Genomic DNA, 6,000 nt, shown 5'->3' with positions numbered 1-6,000 from the left:
CAATCAATTAGAGAATTAAACAAACATGAACAAATGAGTACTTTTTGTATTTAACCGACTATCTTCTCAAATAATGCATTTCAACAACTGACTAATAATCTCCATACCCCCACCAAGTTGTTCTACATTGAGCGGAAGCAAAGGAAGTTTAGGAAAATTATTTTTCTTTCACCACTTCGAATGGGAAATTCGGCGAAGATAGAACAAACATTAGTTAAATTTCACAGTGGAAAATATGAGCACCAATGTCCAACAAATACAAAAGATGGTGTCTCAAATAGAAAAACCTGTATCAAACAACGCAACGCAAAAAGTTGATGGTATTAGAATGCATGTCTACCTTCAGTGAAAATTCACATGCTGCAATCTGTAGAACAACAGTGTGTGTATATATATATAGATATATATATATATATATGTATGTACACACACACACTCAGGATCCAATGAGGGATCCCGCACGGCCTTACCGTGCCAGACTCCCCTTTTCCGATCGAACAACAGTATTGTTGAATACAAATTTTGAGTCTGCGAAAAAGACGGAAAAATGTTGAACAATAGTCAATTTTATTGATGTATGATATTAGGGTTTACAATCTTTGATGTATTTTCTAATCAAAGAAAATAAAGTCTTCTGATTCTTCTCTTCGGTTGTTGAAACGAGGGCTTGATACTTAATCTCAAATCGAACGGCAGAATCTTCTTTGTGATTTGCTAAGAAGTTGATGACTTAAATTGAATGTTCTTCGAGGCTTTGAGGCTTCGATTCGAAGAACCTTCTTGTTGGATGCACACTTGAAGAATTCTGAAGGACTTGAAGGCTTCGATCTTCAGAGCTCTGAAGCTTTTGTGCTTCAATGTGCAAATGAAAAAAATATGAGAGGGAACACCTCTATTTATAAGTATTTTGGTGGAGACTCCAATCCTAACCTTCCTTATTAATCTCTTTAATTATTTCCTTTGTTGAAAAAGGAATAATAATTATTTGATAATTACCTTTCCTTTCTTCTTATTTTAGAAAAGGTAATTATATATAAAGAGATAAATTATTATTCACCAATTAGCCTAATTTGATTGGCCGGACTTGATAAAATAATAACTATGTCATTTTGACACGTTGCACCATTTGATTGGCCGGACTTGATAAAATAATACATGTGTCATTTTGACACGTGGCTCCATTTGATTGGTCCATTTACATGTTTCTGACTTTTGACCATGGACACTTAGCATCACTTGATTGGCCGCCCGTCCATGAAACTTTGACCTTGACTTAAAGGCACTTGGCGACATTTGATTGGCCAATTTGTCTGCCCTAGCAACACGTGGCGATTTGTGATAGGCTAGAAATTTTACATGCCTACAGATGCCCCCTTGAGACTTGCTCATATATGAAAGTGAGTAGGTCTCGAAATGTTGACTTGACTTGATTTGATGCCAAAATTTGTGTACGCGGCGATAGAGGTTTTGTTTTTTTTTTTTTTGGCTTGGCATTTGGCGTCAGTTTTGATTTTCAAAATTTCAACTCATTGACCGAGCTAAAATTTAACAATTCACATACTGAATTTTTTTTTTTTGCATATCCAGAGGCAATAAACCCAACTTATGTGCAAGTTAAGGTTTGATCCATCACGGAATATTTTAGCCTATCAAATTGAAGTTTTATAGCCGAATTAACTTAAGCCCGAACCCGTCTCGCAACAGAATGCCAGATGCTTGATTGCCCAAAACATATAACGGATTTAGGGCCCGTCCTTGTTTCTGCCTGCTGCCCTAATTAATTCTTTTGCTTGGAGAACAATTAATGTAGATTAAGGAAACTCATGAATTAGGAGAGCAATAATGCAGATTCTTTTTCCTTAGAAGTTGTTTCCTTGCTCTATATATTGAGAGGAGAAGCACCACCGAATCCTCACAATTGAATCTTGGAAAGCAATCCTTGAATGCTACTGTAAGTTTTTTTTTTCCCTCGGCTGCTTGTCTTTTACAAAGAATTTGTTGCTTCATCAGAGAGCTTTTGGGTCTCACTTTTCTGAACAGTATTTTCACCTATCTTAATTTTAATAACCACGCATTGGATTCCTTTATGTTTCTGACTATTGCCTTTTTTTTTTGTTGCAGACTCAGGATTTGTTGCTTCTTTGAGTTTTAAGCTCCGTAGCTGTTATTTCTTCAAGCTCTGCTCTGCAACTTCTTCGAGCTTTTAGGCTCCGTGTTACTACTTCTTCGAGCTTTGCTCCGCCGCTTCTTCGAGCTTTAAGGCTTTGCGAAGAGATGGCCTTGTTCAATGATCGTTCGATAGATGATCATCAAATTCTGTCCATTAGTTACCAAGGCGCAGCACCAGCAGCTCAAGTTGACCTATGGGTTCATGATCCGGCCATTGGAACTCTTGCCCTAGATTAGGATCTTTCTCCTGATTCACACCATCTCTCACGATGGTATATTGAATCATCTCGTGAGCTATTCGACCATGGGAAGTCTACTTTTATCTCCGACGATGCATTATTACTGTGATCATCTCTACACAAGAAGTACATTGATTCTGAGTCCTTCCTTTTGTTAGGCGATCGAATCGCCAATGGAGATGCTAAATGGGGTAACACGACTCCTCAGTTTGGGAAAATTTCTTTCATCGACGGATATTAGGAGTGGTTAGAAGATGTGCTTGCACGGAATAAAAACATGCTAACTAGTGCGAAGATATATGATGCTGTCTTTGCATCCTTATTTACTTATGTTCACAACGCAAACCTTATTCGCTCATTTTGTGAGCTTTGGTGTCCCTTAACAAATAGTCTACACATACCAATCGGAGAAGTGTCTATTTCCCTATGGGACCTACGCCTGACTGGGGGACTTTCAATTGATGGAATCTTTTACGACAAGGTCGTGCCTTCTGCTAGAGAACTCACTGGTGTTGACAAAAAGGATGTGCCACTTCTCCCTCCAAGTTGCAAGTACTTATTTTTGGCATACCGCAAAATTTACTATGCAAGCGAGACTTCAAATGTTACTATCCATGACTGGGTAAAATTTTGGTTTAAAGAGGAATCCCGTTACAAACAGCCGCCTGTTAGAGTTCAGAAAAAAGGTTGGGCGAGCCCAGGACATCCAACAATCCAACTAGCTTTATTGGAGAGAAAAAGCCACGCTCCAAAGATACAGAAAATGTCTTTGACGACTTGGGTGTTGAGAAGGACGTGAAAGAATAAACCAATTTGGCTGCTCTTCTATCTTGTTGGCTATGCATTTTTGTGCTGCCTAACAAGGAAGTTGATCAAATTCGTCCAGGAGTCTTCAAAGTAGCAAGTATGATGGCTTAAGGAAAGAGGTTTTCTTTGGCAGTACCTGTCCTTGCGAGCATATACCATGGTTTGAGAGAGATCACATCTTCACCTAATCCAAGCAAATGGGGCGCAGCGTTTCCCATTCATTATGTTTATGGGTGGCTTGGTCGTTATTATGACAATTACTTCTTGTCTGCTTCCACAAAATTTAATAATTGTGGTGCCCGGATGGTGAGACTTGCCCGAGAAAAGAAGGCTAAACATTTTTGTTTTTAAGAAGCTTGTGATCTTTTGAAGAGCATAACGCCATCAACTCTGTCGCTCTTAGCTTTTGGTAAACCACAACAAGGAATTGTCACCGACCATGGAAAGTATTCGGACTCTTGGAATGATTACGTCATCAGCCTCAAATCAAGCTACTTGACTCTTCGCCATGGTAATGAGCATATTGTTGAGCCATACAACCCTCACCGACTTGGTAGACAATTTCGATTTTGTCAAGACATTCCTGGAAAGTTAAGAGAATAACTCTCAACCGGCACTTTGGAAATAATATACCAACTTTGGGAGTCTTGCACGAGATTAAACACAAGGGCTGAATTTTTTATTCCGTCGCATTCATCTGAAGGCCTTTGACTGCGTCGTTCCGTGTCAAAAATATATTTATAAAATTTAGAATTAACTACTACTCCGTAGAATAATGGTCAAGTCCGAGTATCGTTCCAACGGAGACAGTATGGCTGAGTTACGACAAATTCGATTAATTTTCAGATTAATTCGGGCAAAGGAAGTTTGGTTGTTTGAATTTGGAGAATTTATTAAATCTAAGAGAATAAATTAAATAGAAAGTTTGTAACGATTGGAGAGAAAATCTAGGGTTCAAATCCACCTCAACCGTGTAACTCTAACATGCATAGGCAAGATTAATTATTCGAATCATAAGGGATTATTACTAGGGCTTGCAAACCCTAGCAATAATCATCTAGAAAATAATTGAGTTGTTACAAGGTACAGATTATCCCATAGCACGGACCGTCTCAAAAGTACGGTCTGGCCGCCTAACGGCACGGCCCGTCTTACGAGTATAATCTATCTCAGAACTCCAACTACAATTGATGAAAACCATTGCAAAACTAGGTATTTGAAATCCGGAATACAAATACTCAATAGATAAGAAAAAGTAAAATCATTCCATTCAATTGAAACGGAAAGGATTCTTAGTCTCACAATCGATCCAAATAATAAACCTAAAACCCATACATAAAATAGAGTTACTTGGTGTGAAGTTTCATCTTCCCCCTAGAAAAGGGGTTTAGCCGGCCATGGAGAAGAAATATCCGCTTGAAGTTGAAGAACGAATGAAGAACATAGAGAAAATCTCCTTCAACGTTTGTATTCTTGCCGTGGATCTCTCCCAGCTGCTTAGGAAAAGAATATAACGTAACCTAATAATAAACTCTAAGTCTCCTTTTATAGTTGGCCCAAAACAATAAGACTTAAAGACGTAAAAGCTGATTTCCGTTTGCAGCGTCTGCTGTCCGCTGGTCCGGACCAGCGGTTACATTGGCCGGACCAAAAAAACAGCTTGTTCATATCGTGCTCCAGTTTTGGTCGTCCGGACCAGCATAACCTTGGTCCGGACCAGATTTTCCAACTTTCATCTTTTCGCTCCTCTTCTCTCCGTGGATCCTTCCGGAACATCCTTAACTCATTATTTTTATTCCAAATCCTTCCCGAACGCTCCGTAAGTCCTGAAACAACATAAACCAATTAAAGCTCGTTAAATAACATTAGATAGGACCGACAAAACATAAGTTAATGGGAATAAACAGGTGCTTTTCAGCACCTATCAGCCTTGCCACCAAAGAGTATGTTGAGTGGTGGAAAAAATCTTCAAGCAACTTCTGCAAAGATAAGCTTGCATGTGAGAAGCCAAAGTCACCTCTCGCTGCTCCAAAAAGGAAGAATGTCATCACATTTCGCACAACAAAGTCCAAGTTGGCTACAGAAGTTACTCCATCTCCTTCAAAATCTAAAGAAAAGGAAGCAACCAAGGAAGTAACCAAAGAAAGTAAGAAGGCCGCAGTAGTTAATCCAAAGACTCCTTTGAGTATTCCAGCGTCTAAACCAAAGCCTATTGTTAGCAAGGCTTCAGAACCAACGAGTGAAAACAAGAAGAGGACTACCGTAGTTCTTTCAGAAGGAAGTAGTTCCGACGAAGGTGAGCGCCATTGGAAGCGTTTGAAAAAGAAAGCAGCAAATTCTGATTCGCGAGAGAAAATGATGGTTTCTGATTTGGCAAAATTTGACTTTAATTTGGATGGCATCCTTGATGATTTGCCAGACACTTCAAACCATGTTGAAGTATTGGGTAAACGAGTAAGCTTTAACCACTGCCTTCTTTTGTTCTTTACTTTATTTACTCTTTAAAGAAGTTTGGAATTTTTTTCATCAAATTTCTTAATGAGTTATTTCCTCCTACAGTTGGAAAACCAGTTTGCATCAGATGAGCGTGAAGGTTCTGTTGATGGTCCAGACCCTTTTGATCTTGCATTGCAACAACAAAAGAATTTTGCATTTGGGGCAAAGGAAATCCATCCTCCATCTTCTTCCAAGCCTCCTATGTTGGGTCAAGCGGCGCCGTCAACTACTACCTTATTTGATACAGGGAGTACCATCCATTGCGGTCGTCTTTTGGCCGTGAAGATTT

The sequence above is a fragment of the Rhododendron vialii genome, chromosome 4a (genome assembly GCF_030253575.1).
Source record: "Rhododendron vialii isolate Sample 1 chromosome 4a, ASM3025357v1".
NCBI classification, from domain to species: domain Eukaryota; kingdom Viridiplantae; phylum Streptophyta; class Magnoliopsida; order Ericales; family Ericaceae; genus Rhododendron; species Rhododendron vialii.
This window is presented reverse-complemented; position numbering follows the sequence as displayed.